Below are 14,076 nucleotides of genomic sequence, written 5' to 3'. Positions count from 1 at the left end.
ATTTTTGTTTTGTTCTCCCAATGCAAGACCTGTACACAACAGACTTATTGCTATTCTTCTCTTTCAAAGAAGTATCCTAACCACTGAACGGGTTAGCGACTTTACTAGCGTCACATCGCCCCTGAACGAAGACAGTTACCCACCATAATGCCTTTCAAATGCCTCTCAATCAACGTTAATGGGCTTAACCACCCGGTTAAAAGATTTGCAATGTGGAAAGAGGCGAAAGATTCCAATGCTGACATCCTCTAAGTTCAGGAGACACACTTCCAAACTGCAAACCATCCAAAGTGCTCTCATAGAGATTTTTCCAACATTTTCTTGGCAACATCCCCAGCCAAGAAGAAAGGAATCCTCTTCGCCATAAAAAATACCATCAATTTTCAATTGAAAGAACAATGTGCAGACCCTGAAGGCCGTTACCTGATGATCACAGGGGACTTTAATAACATGCCAATGACCTTTGTTTCAATTTATGCGCCAAACACGCATCAACTCAGATTCCTACGGAGACTTCTTAAAATAGTTGCTAAAAAGAAATATGGAAACCTTGTCATACGTGGAGACTTTAACCTCACGGTTAATCCAGATATAGATACCTCCGCCTCCTCTTTGGGCCGCAAGACTTCTCTGCTAGACCTACTGAACCGAGAACATCTCTACGATGCCTGGAGGTGTCTTCATGCTTCAGAAAGAGACTTTACCTTCTACTCTGCATGTCATAAATCTTATTCTAGGATTGACCTCTTTCTGGTGGACTGGCACCTCCTGGGAAGAACTTCCTCGGCAGAGATTAAAAATATTACTTGGTCCGACCATGCGGTAAATGAATGGACTGTTGATGAGGGAATTCCAAGATCAACGGGGCAAATTTGGAGATGCAACATCAGGAATCTTCAGTCTGAACAGGTTGGTAAGTGTGTATCCCAGCACCTGCAGGAATTCTTTAGCCTGAATAAGAACTCGGTCTCTAGTCCATGGTCCTTATGGGGTGCCCATAAGGCCTTCATAAGGGGCATATGCATCCAACAAAATTCAAAAATGAAAAAATTATATAACCAAAAACTCTCCAACTTATTGTCCCAAATCAACATCCTTGAACAAAAACACAAGGTAGTACCCGACCCATCCCTGGGTAATACCCTGCATGACCTGAGATGTGACCTACGTCAACTCCTTTTGACACAACATGACAAGATCTTCCGTAAACTTAAAACGACATACTATGCTCATGCTAACAAACCAGGGAAAACACTAGCAAACAGAATCAGAGCCAAACAGACCAAATCTAAAATTTCCCACATGACCAATCCTCAGACAAATACTACATACTCCCATCCCCAAGATATAGCAAATGAATTTGCAAATTACTATCACTCACTGTATAATCTTGATCAAGACAACACCACCCACACCCCGACCATATCTGAAATATCTGCCTTCTTGGACAAATTAGAACTACCATCCCTTACTGAACCTCAACTATCTAAACTTAACGCTCCATTTACACAAGACGAAATCAAAAAAGTAATAAACCTACTTCCCAATGGTAAATCCCCGGGACCTGATGGATTCCCGAGCGAATATTATAAACTTTACAGTGATATTCTGATTCCGCATCTATTGGATGTTTATAATAAAGCTACAACCGAGACTAGTTTTCCTGCAGAGATGTTGGGAGCATACATAGTTACCATACCAAAACCAGGGAAGGATCCGTCTCTTCCGGGCAACTATCGCCCTATATCTCTGTTGAATACAGACATAAAATTTTTTGCCAAAATGCTTACAGGGCGCCAACAGGAGATGGTTCCTTCCCTGATAGGAAAAGACCAAATGGGATTCATACCGGGCCGCCAAACGTCAGACGCCACTAGACGTATAGTGGATGTGTTATACATGGCCGAAAAAAGTCAAGCACCTTCTCTCCTCCTTTCCCTGGATGCAGAGAAGGAGTTTGACAGAGTCAACTGGCATTATATGTCGGCAACCCTATACAAATTTGGCCTTCGAGGCAATATACTCTCTGCCATTATGGCCCTTTATTCACAACCCTCTGCCAGGGTCTTTGCTTCAGGTGCATTGTCCAAACAGATAGCCATATCTAATGGCACAAGACAGGGATGCCCCCTGTCCCCAACAGTCTTCAATTTAATTATAGAATCCCTGGCTGCAACCCTACGCTCTAACAGACATGTTCACGGATTCAATACTGACGGTTATGAACATAAGATAAATCTGTTCGCTGACGACATTATACTAATGCTGACAAAACCCGAAATTTCTTTACCCAACACATACCAAATTCTGACTGAGTTCAGCAAAATTTCATTCTATAAAATCAATACCACAAAATCAACGGTCCTTGACTTAGGAATACCCCCGGAAACTAAACAGAATCTAATCAACACCTGCCCCTTCCCCTGGACAGCGGATAAGATCTCGTACTTGGGGATCTTCATCACCCCCAAAACCACAGACCTTGTTAAGAATAATCTAGGCCCCCTTAAACAAAAACTGACGACTGAATTAGAAAGGATGGCCTCCTTGAACCTCTCATGGGGGGCTAGAATCTCGGCGATAAAGATGAATATCTTACCGCAAATTCTCTATTTGTTCAGAGCCCTCCCAGTTCCCTTTACCAAAGCACAATTACATACTCTAGAAACCATGCTGAGGAAATTCCTTTGGCTGGGTAAGAAAGCAAGAGTTGCTTACAATATTCTCACAAACCACAAACACCTAGGAGGAGCAGGCCTTCCCGATGTTTCCGCCTACTACTGGGCCACCAGACTAGATCAGCTGAAACACTGGACCCCCCATGACGAGGCACCCCTCTGGTCACAAATCGAAAAACATCTAGTACCCACCTCTTACCTTAATCTTATACTCCTGAGAGATCTATGGATTCCATGGAACTTAGCTAAGCTCCCTCCTACGGTTAAAGCTTCCTCCAAGCCTGGAGAACGGTTAATAAAATAGAACCAAGAGTGATACCTTCCGACATTGACAAACTACCATTATCCATACTCACGTCTATCTATACCAACCTAAACATCTCCAAATTGCAAGACCTGGGATTAACTCAGATCTCGCAACTCCGGTCACCTTTAGGCTCCAAGAATAAAGAAGATTTGATGACAGAATTTAAACTACCGCCCGACACATCGTTGACTGTTTCAAAAATACTCTTTCTTATAAGGAAACACTCCTTTTCCTCTACCCATGTCAATTTACCTACATGGAACTTCCTGATAGCAAACCCCCCAGTTAATAAAGGTATATCTACCTTCTATAATATCCTATCAGGGGATACCTCTTCCCAGAAAACAATTAATAAATCCTGAATTGGCTATAATGAATATCAATATCGATCTCTACCCTCATAACCATAGACAAATGGTAACCCACATATTGTTAGCAGCCAAGACCTTGATTCTCCGCAATTGGAGATCTACTACTACTCCTAATTTGTCTGAGGTGATTGCACTCGTGAATAATAACTATCTCTTGGAGAAATCTCTTGCAATTAACTCCCTGTCATATAAAAAATTCCAAAAGTCATGGGAATGCTGGCCTTACTTGAATCAAACAATAAGGCTCTCTTGAAATAATTATACCTTCTTACTGACCAGAATGTAGGGGGAGGGGCTCCTCCGAACCGGACTTGGTGACATTGTTCCTTAGGGTTCTAGGTCCGGTTGGGTGGGACTCTCATTCCTAAACACGGATATATACATCATCTTTATTATACTACGTTGTGCCACCTTCCTACCATATGACATACCGTTGTATAACCTGTGATGCTTAGAACACTTCCTGAATCTCCTGATAATTCTGATTGTCTGTCTGTTATTGTACGATTCATCTGTTGCTCTTACTATATGATTGTGTACTTGCATTGGTACCTGTTGAATTTTTTCAATTTCTGTTTTACCTGTTTTGTCTATTTTTTCATGCAAAACTCAATAAAAATTTATTGAATGAAAAAAATAAATAGGGTTAGATCACTTGTGTTGGCGCCACCTTCCACCTCTCTCCTTATCAGCGGGCACTGAGAACTGTAAAAAATTGAGAAAAGAGACGCAAAATCTTTTTATTCATCGAATAGAAAATGTAAAAAATGGATACACTCACAAATATGAGTAGATACAGGCTTGTTATATCCGCTGGTTAACTTCCCTCAGCACTGCATGTCCTCGGCAAAGGCTTTCAGCTGACGTTACATGGAGACAGGATATCCGAATCTGAGTGTCACTTGTCCCCCAGGGCGCTCTATCATTGCAATTATGGACAACCTTACTAGTTATATCTCCCAATATGTAGATTACTTCCTGTAGCCAATTGTGACAGCACTTCCAGCACATGTCAGATTCGTCCCATGTTCTTGAATTATTGGAAAAATACAAATGGTCTATGATTTATGTTTGGCTTTCTTTGGACGAGTGCTCACTATTCATGTCCATCCCCCATCAGGCAAGGATTGGCACAGGGATCAAAATAAAATGCAGCTAGGTTCCTAGGCCCAAAAATAAAGGGGGGTATCTATCCCAATGAAACAATGCAAGAAAACCCACAAAGGGGACATCATGGGTGAATTGGGAATGGTGTATAAAGTAAAAGACTACAAAATGTATTGAAACAATGTAAAAAACTTTCAAAGAGGCAGGGCAGCCATCAGAAATGTTGGGGCCCCTTACACAGCTTTAGGACTGGGCCCCCCCCCGATGCTTGACCACCAATCTTCCCCATGGCCCGCCCACTGGCCGTCCCACCAAATCTGCCCACTGGCCATCTTACCAAGTCCTTCAGTGCACCCACTTTTATTTTAGCACTCTTACAACTTAACATGTGAATATGAAAAGTATTAAAAGTCATCAGTGCTTTTAATATTTAACAGTAAGACTCCATTCACACTAGTCCGACACTAGCGTACAGGCCCCCTTAGAATGCAGTGACCAGCGTACAGGCCCCCTTAGAATGCAGTGACCAGCATACAGGCCCCCCTAGAATGCAGTGAGCAGCGTACAGGCCCCCTTAGAATGCAGTGACCAGCGTACAGGCCCCCTTAGAATGCAGTGACCAGCATACAGGTCCCCTTAGAATGCAGTGACCAGCGTACATGCCCCCTTAGAATGCAGTGACCAGCGTACAGGCCCCCTTAGAATGCAGTGACCAGCATACAGGCCCCCTTAGAATGCAGTGACCAGCGTACAGGCCCCCTTAGAATGCAGTGACCAGCATACAGGCCCCCTTAGAATGCAGTGACCAGCGTACAGGCCCCCCTAGAATGCAGTGACCAGCGTACAGGCCCCCTTAGAATGCAGTGACCAGCGTACAGGCCCCCTTAGAATGCAGTGACCAGCATACAGGTCCCCTTAGAATGCAGTGACCAGCGTACATGCCCCCTTAGAATGCAGTGACCAGCGTACAGGCCCCCTTAGAATGCAGTGACCAGCGTACAGGCCCCCTTAGAATGCAGTGACCAGCTTACAGGCCCCCTTAGAATGCAGTGACCAGCGTACATGTCCCCTTTCAATGCAGAGACCAGCGTGCGTGCATGCCCCCTTCAATGCAGTGTGCCCCCCCTGGGTGGGGATAGGGATGATGGAGTTGCATTGTGAAAATGGATGAGGATGATTCTGGGTGGAAGTAAGAGTTACTAAGTGAAGAGGCTCTCCACAGTGTAATTCCTTTCCCAACACAGAATCATCCCCAGCCATTTTCACAATGCAACTCCATCATGTCTGGAGTCTGTCTGTGTCCCATCTGGTCCAAACAAAAGAACAGGTGAACAAGCAGCAGCCAGCACATCGCACATTCAAAGTTTAGTCACTTACCCTCCACAATGATCTTCATTCTGCTGCATGTACTGCGAGGGCTGGGGACACTTCCTCCTGCATAATGATAGCCCCACCCCCATGCTGAGTGCTGGCCAATCAGAGTCTTGCCAGGATCTACCCGCGGCCACTCGGAGGAGAAGAAAGCCTGTATGCAGGGATTTCTTCTCTCCTTCTCTCCTCAGTCAGACGGCGGCGGCGGTGGGAGCGGGGGGCGTGCGGCGACGATCTTGCTGATGATTAGAACGCCCCCACCCCCACTAAACACACAGGCAAAAACAGTATTATCTCATATTAGCCCCCCCCCGTGGTGGGGGGAGGGGGGGTCGGGTGCGGGTGGCGGTCCTGTGAAGTTCGGAAAAAAAAATGTTTTAAAGTGTAAGGGAAGCAGTCCCCGCCGGGCCCCTCTAGAGGCTCGGGCCCCTTACATCAGTACTGCCTGTACCCCCCTGATGGCGGCCCTGCAAAGAGGACAAGGGTTTTGACAACACTTTTAAAATCGAAAGTCACATAGTAATTCCAAATACAAAAGGGGTAAACCCAATACATGTAGAGTAAAGCTGAACTAACTGGACAAAAAGACCCCAACGCGTTTCAGGGATGAGGATGCCCACTTGAAAAGGATATCTAGAGAAAATACATGCAAAATAATATCCCAAAATACAAAAAATATACAAACATACAGATATTGGTAAACATCATAATGCAGGTGTCAATACTCACAATATATCAGCTAAAATAACAGGTATATCTGTATATAGAAGAGGAAAAAATGTTTTTATTATTTTTTACCCTCTTTTAGGTGTCCTTATCTCTTCCTTCTGCCGTTTTATCCCTTGTGCTGGCCTCTGGGATCCATGGGACCTTTCATGGCACCGCTGTGAGCCACAGACGCACTGTTTTTTCCTCTTCTATATACAAATATATCTGTTATTTTAGCTGATATATTGTGAGTATCGACAACTGCATTATGATGTTTGCTAGTATTTGTATGTTTGTATATCTTTTAGTATTTTGGGATATTTTTTGAATGTATATCCTTTTCAAGTGGACATCCTCGTCCCCTGAAGAAGACAGTTTGTTCGTGGTGGGGTCTCTTTGCCCGCTTAGTTTACCCCTTCTGTTGGAATACTATGTGACTTTCAATTATAAAAGTGTTGTCAAAACCCTTTTCCTCTTTTAAGGTTTTTTTTTTTTTTTTTTTTTTTACATTTTTTTCAGTAAATTTAGTTATCTTTTACTTTTAAACTGATTTCATCTATCTTTATTTTTCCCTGGGTATCGTATAGTCCCAATTCCCCCCTTTACCCCCTGTGGCTTTTTTTTGTATTTGAGACAGTGACAATTCCTCTCCAATACAGACTACTTACATCCCCACCAATCTCAGTTCATCAGCAATTGAACACAATTTGCAATGGAGCAAAACTACACTATATTGTCAAAAGTATTGGGACGCCTGCCTTTACATGCACATGAAGTTTAACCACTTTAGCCCTGCTCACATGGAGGCTACTGCGGCAAAGTGCCGCGATCCCGTCCAGCGACGTAGACATACGTCGCTGGACTCCGCCCCTTGTGGGCAGCGCTCGGGCACCGCCGGAGGCTCGCTCCCGCTGTGTTCATTCACAGCGGGAGTCGGGCCAGGGGAGGAGCAGCGGCGATTGCCGCTGCTCTGCCCTGATCGTCGGGGATCGAGTCTGGAGATCCGCCCGCTGTGTGTAAACACAGCGGGCGGATCTCCATAGTGACAGGGACTGACAGATCGGAGTGTTCAGCATAGCTGGACATCCGATCTGTCCTTCTGTCACACAGTCACCTCCCCCCCCACACGTCAGTAAGCACCAGGCATACATTAACCCCTCCCTCTCCAATAAAATTAACCCCTTCCCTGCCAGTGTCATTTTTACAGTAACAGTTCATATATATAGCACTGATTACTGTAGAAATGTCACTGGTACCCCCAAAAGTGTCAAAAATGTCAGTCAAGGGTCCGATCTGTCCGCCGCAATGTCGCAGTCCCGCAAAAAAAATCGCAGATCACCGCCATTACGCGTTAAAAAAAAAACACCAAAAATGACAGAAATCTTTCCCTTAGTTAGTAAACGCAATAACTTTTGGGCAAACCAATCAAAATATGCTTATTGCGATTTTTTTTACTAAACATAGGTAGCATAAAACAAATTGGCCAAAAATTTAAAAAAAATTTGATTTTTACATTTTTTTGGGGGGGAATTTCATATAAAAAAATGTGAAAAATATTGTTATTTTTTCAAAATAAACGCTCTTTTTTTGTTTATAGCGCAAAAAGTAAAAATCGCACAGGTGATCAAATACCACCAAAAGAAACCTCTGTTTGTGGGAAAAAAAGGACGTAAATTTCGTTTGGGTACAGCGTCGCACGACCGCGCAATTGTCAGTTAAAGTCGCACAGCGCCGAATCGCAAAAAGTGGCCTGGACGGAAGACAGCAAAATCCTCCGGTGGTAAAGTGGTTAATGGCATCCCAGTGTTAGTCCGTAGGGTTCAATATTGAGTTGGCCCACCCTTTGCAACTATAACAGCTTCAACTTTGTGCAGGCCAGTTAAGTTTTTCCACCCCAAACTTTCTCATCAATATTTTTTTGGACCTCGCTCTGTGCACTGGTCCAAATCATTTGGTGGAGGTGGGATTTTATTGTGGGGCAGAGTTGGGCGAACGGTTCGGCCTGAGCATGAGTTCACAGCCCACTGAATGGCCACAATGCACTACGCCACCACACAGTGCATTGGAAGCCCTGGTTGGCTGAAGCAATTAAAGCTTTGCCCAATCAGGGCACAGAGCACTGTCAGAGCCACGATTGGAGAAAGTAATGATGACTATCAAATCATGGCTCATTGCTCTTAGTCCTGCCCCACACTATAAAAATATCCCCCCCCATAGCGGCCATTTGTAGTGTGATATCGGCATGGAGAGAGATAGAACAGGGCTCTGTTCAGTGCTACAAGAGAGTTAGTGTGCTATAGTCTGCTATTCTGATTCTATTGTCAGTGTAGAATATCAGTTTAGCATGTATCTAGTGATAGTTCAGTCAGTGTGAGTGTTCGTTTTTACTTTAGTGTCAGTTTTTATGAGTGTAGTGTGACCATTCATTTTTACTTTGGTGTCTGTTTAATTTGTCAGGGCAGGTATCCTGCAGAAAATGTATATCATATATCATTACTGCACATTTAACACAGTATATATTAGTGCATTACTGCACGTTTAACGCAGTATATACAGTATATCACAAAAGTGAGTACACCCCTCACATTTATGTAAATATTTTATTATATCTTTTCATGTGACAACACTGAAGAAATGATACTTTGCTACAATGTAAAGTAGTGAGTGTACAGCTTGTATAACAGTGTAAATTTGCTGTCCCTTCAAAATAACTCGACACACAGCCATTAATGTCTAAACCGCTGGCAACAAAAGTGAGTAAACCACTAATTGAAAATGTCCAAATTGGGCCAAAAATGTCAATATTTTGTGTGGCCACCATTTTTATCCTGCATTGCCTTAACCCTCTTGAGCATGGAGTTCACCAGAGCTTCACAGGTTGCCACTGGAGTCCTCTTCCACTCCTCTATGATGACATCACGGAGCTGGTGGATGTTAGAGACCTTGTGATCCTCCACCTTCCGTTTGAGGATGCCCCACAGATGCTCAGTAGGCTTTAGGTCTGGAGAAATGCTTGGCCAGTCAATCACCTTTACCCTCAGCTTCTTTAGCAAGGCAGTGGTTGTCTTGGAGGAGTGTTTAGGGTCGTTATCATGTTGGAATACTGCCTTGCGGCCAGGTTTCTGAAGGGAGGGGATCATGCTCTGCTTCAGTATGTCACAGTACATGTTGGCATTCATGGTTCCCGCAATGAACTGTAGCTCCCCAGTGCCGGCAGCACTCATGCAGCCCCAGACCATGACACTCCGACCACCATGCTTGACTGTAGGCAAGACACACTTGTTTTTGTACCCCTCACCTGGTTGCCGCCACGCAGGCTTGACACCATCTGAACTGAATAAGTTTATCTTGGTCTCATCAACCCACAGGACATGGTTCCAGTAATCCACTGTGCTTGTCTTCAGCAAACTGTTTGCGGGCTTTCTTGTACATCATCTTCAGAAAAGGGTTTTCTTCTGGGAAAAGTAGCCATGCAGACAAATTTGATGCAGTGTGTGGCATATGGTCTGAGCACTGACAGGCTGACCCCCCCCCCCCCCCCAACCTCTTCAGCAAGTAGCACAGTGCTGAATAGTCCTGGTCATTATGGGAATAAAACCAAGAGGACTGCATCGGCAGATATCATTTGTGGCAATCTGTCCCATCTCTCTAGAATCCCGTAGCAACATGGTGTCAAGATATTTTCCAAATATATATATATACAGTATATACGCATTTGTTTCCCTTTAAGCTAGTGTCTTTTATCATCTTTGAAACATTATTCATGATACAAGTAGAGACATGCAGGGTGCTTCAGGAACCCGCAACGCAAGCACTTGACAAGTTATATATACATATATATATGCGCCAAGTGTTGTTTGATGTTATTTGCATATATTAGGCACCAATCTCTGCAGTGTTTGTGTCACCCAGAGACATTAATACAATTTTTCCCATAATTACTGGGACAAGGCACGCTCGTGATAAGGAGACAGCTGTTCCCACCCACCATGTTATCATTAATTCCAATTAATATGTGTTTATTTCAATGTGTTAAATATCTATAAATATAACATGTACTCCATTTGTAATCCTGGAAAGGAGGGCAACTTATAAACGATGGGAAAAGTAGACATTTTTTCTTCAGCGGGATAATATGTGGAGGAAATGTTTTCAGTTTGTAAGAATGGCGGAACGGATCACATGAAAGGAAGGGATAAGCAGAATTTTAAAATCTTTGGCAGTTAAAAAGTTCCCATAAATGCATTTCAACTGTTTACTCAAATCATTAACCACTTTACCACCGGAGGATTTTGCTGTCTTACTTCCAGGCCACTTTTTGCGATTCGGCACTGTGCGACTTTAACTGACAATTGCACGGTCGTGCGACGCCGTACCCAAACGAAATTTACGTCCTTTTTTCCCCACAAACAGAGCTTTCTTTTGGTGGTATTTGATCACCTGTGCGATTTTTACTTTTTGCGCTATAAACAAAAAAAGAACGTAAATTTTGAAAAAAATAACAATATTTTTCACATTTTTTTATATGAAATTCCCCCCCCCCCCCCCCAAAAAATGTAAAAATCTAAATTTTTTACAATTTTTGGCCATTTTGTTTTCTGCTACCTATGTTCGGTAAAAAAAAAAATCACAATAAGCATATTTTGATTGGTTTGCGCAAAAGTTATTGCGTTTACTAACTACTACTACTAACTACTTTACTAACGAAAGATTTCTGTAATTTTTGGTGTTTTTTTTTTAACGAGTAATGGCGGCGATCTGCGATTTTTTTTTGCGGGCCTGCTACATTGTGGCGGAAAGATCGGACCCTTGACTGACATTTCTGACACTTTTGGGGTTACCAGTGACATTACTACAATAATCAGTGCTATAAATATGCACTGTTACTGTAAAAATGACACTGGCAGGGAAGGGGATAATTTTATTGGAGAGGGAGGGGTTAATGTATGCCTGGTGCTTACTAACGTGTGTGGGGGGAGGGGACTGAGTGACACAGGGACAGATCGCAGGGTTCAGCTATGCTGAACCCTGCAATCTGTACTGTCTGTCACTTATTAGATTCGCCCGCTTTGTTTACACAAGGGGGCGGATCTCCAAACCCGATTCCCAGAAGATTGGGGAAGAGCGGCGGTGATCACCGCCGCTCCTCCCCTGGCCCGACTCCTGCTGTGACTGAATACGGCGGGAGCGAGCCTCCGGTGGCGCGCGCTCTGCCCACAAGGGGAGGAGTCCAGTGACGTAGGTCTACGTCGCTGGACGGGAACTAACCACTTTGCCTCAGTAGAGCTCCAGTGAGCGGTCGGCAAGTGGTTAAATAAAAAACAAAAAACAAAACAAAAGTGGAAATGCACTTATTAAAATCGTTCTCCAGGCAAGGTCTCCTCCACAACAAATTAGTTGGAAGATGTTTGTGGATTTCCTTTCATAAACTGCCAATTTCAAATCCTCCCCCATGACTTTTCAAATGAGGACTTTGACTAGATCATCCATAATCCTCCATTTTTTCTTTTTGAACCATTCCTTGGTAAGTTTTCTAGTGTTTCTTGGATCATTATCATGTTAAAATATCCATTATTGGTTTAACTTCAAAGAACAGATGTCCTCTCATTCTTGACAAGCACACATAGTTACATAGTAGGTGAGGTTGAATAAAGACAATAGTCCATCCAGTTCAACCTGTGTAGGTGTGTGTGTGTCAGTGTCGGTAATTATTTCCCATATCCCTGTATATTTTGTAGATGCACATCCAATTAACATCAATACTCCCCGCTGCCACCACCAATCGTGGAAGAGAGTTCCACATTCTTATCGCCCTGACAGGAAATAACCTCCTGCGCAGCTTAAGGTTAAACTGCTTCTCTTCCAATCTCATTGTGTGGCCCCTGTGTCCTCTTACACCCCCTGAGACTGAATAGTTTTTTCCTACGCTGGAATCACCATTGAGGTATTTGTAAATTGCTATCAAGTCCCCTCTCAAGCGTCTCTTCTCAAGCAAGAACAAATTTAGTGCCTGCAGTCGTTCCTCGTAATTGAGGTCCTCCAGTCCCCTTATTCGTTTTGTTGCCTTCTCTGGGCTCTCTCCAGCTCCTGCACATCCCTCCTGAGGACTGGTAACTAGAACTGGACAGAATACTCCAGATGTGGCCTTACCAGAGTTTTATAAAGTGGCAGGATTATAGTTTTATCTCTGGAGTACATCCCCTTTTTTATGCATGCTAATATTCTGCCGGCTTTGGTAGTGGCAGCTTGACATTGCATGCTATTGCTCAGTCTTCTACTAGGACCCCCAGATCTTTCTCCATCCTTGATTCCCCCAGAGGTCCCCCCCCTAGTGAGTAGTTTGTGTTTATGTTTTTAGCCCCCAAGTGCATTACCTTACATTTCTTCACATTAAACCTCATTTGCCATGTAGTTGCCCAACCCATTATTTTATTTAGGTCCTTCTGTAAAATTTCTATATCCTGATGTGAAATTATTGCCCTACTTATCTTTGTGTCGTCCGCAAAAACGGAGATTTAACTATTTATCCCATCCCCTATATCATTTATGGATAAATTAAACAGAGTTGGTCCCAGGACAGAGCCTTGGGATACCCCACTTACCACTCCAGACCAGTCTGGGTACACGTTATTTATTACCACCCTTTGTGCGCGCCCCCTGTAACCAGTTGTCTATCCAAGAACTAACCTTATGGTTGATGCCTGCAGACCTGGTAGATTAAGCCTTTGTTGAGAACCGTATCAAATGCTTTTACAAAATTCAGATAAACCGCATCCACACACTTTGAGATAATGCAGAAATGCTAGCTGATTTGACGACTGCAAGCTGACTAGGCCCTTAAGCAGCAAAGCAACCCCAAACCATAACATTTTCACCACCATAATGAACTAGGAGAAGAATAAAATTCTGCTCACCCAGCGCACAAAAATAATCAAACAGAAAAAGATAAAAATATTGTCACTAGGTACATAAATGCACTCTCAACTACAATGAGGGACAATATATATCGGATAGCTGCCACTATAAAAATAATAACATCAAAAAAAGGTGCACTCCTTAAAAGTATTAAAATAAAATTAAATTAATAAACTCCTCTAGAGTCCACTAGCGGCGCTGCAAGTATAAGTTCACCATATACTGTGTATATAAGTAGATAGACCAAAAAGTCCAACACCAAAAGTGTAAGGGTAATCCAGGAAATAACAGTCCAATCGACAACCAATTGTAGTATGTCTGAACTCCTGAGGGTAATAAGGATGAAGGACCTCCACCTCACCACGGTGTACACCCCGAAGGAAATGCACTTACCAGAAGTGGCTGAACCACAGGCTCATAGTGATAAGACCCTGCCAAGTCCTCCTCAACCCGAGTTTTCTCCAACTAGCAAGCAGGCTGGTATCACCACTCACAAGGTGTACATGTGAAAATAAAGCGTCATAGGCACATAGCGTAACCCCGTTTTCACTTTATTTAAAACTTCAACATCACACCAAACTCTTTAAGAATTACACTCACATGTTAAGACTTGATCAAA

The sequence above is a fragment of the Pelophylax lessonae genome, assembly GCF_965119305.1.
Source record: "Pelophylax lessonae genome assembly, chromosome: 9".
NCBI lineage: Eukaryota > Metazoa > Chordata > Amphibia > Anura > Ranidae > Pelophylax > Pelophylax lessonae.
Note: the sequence above shows the minus strand (reverse complement) of the source record.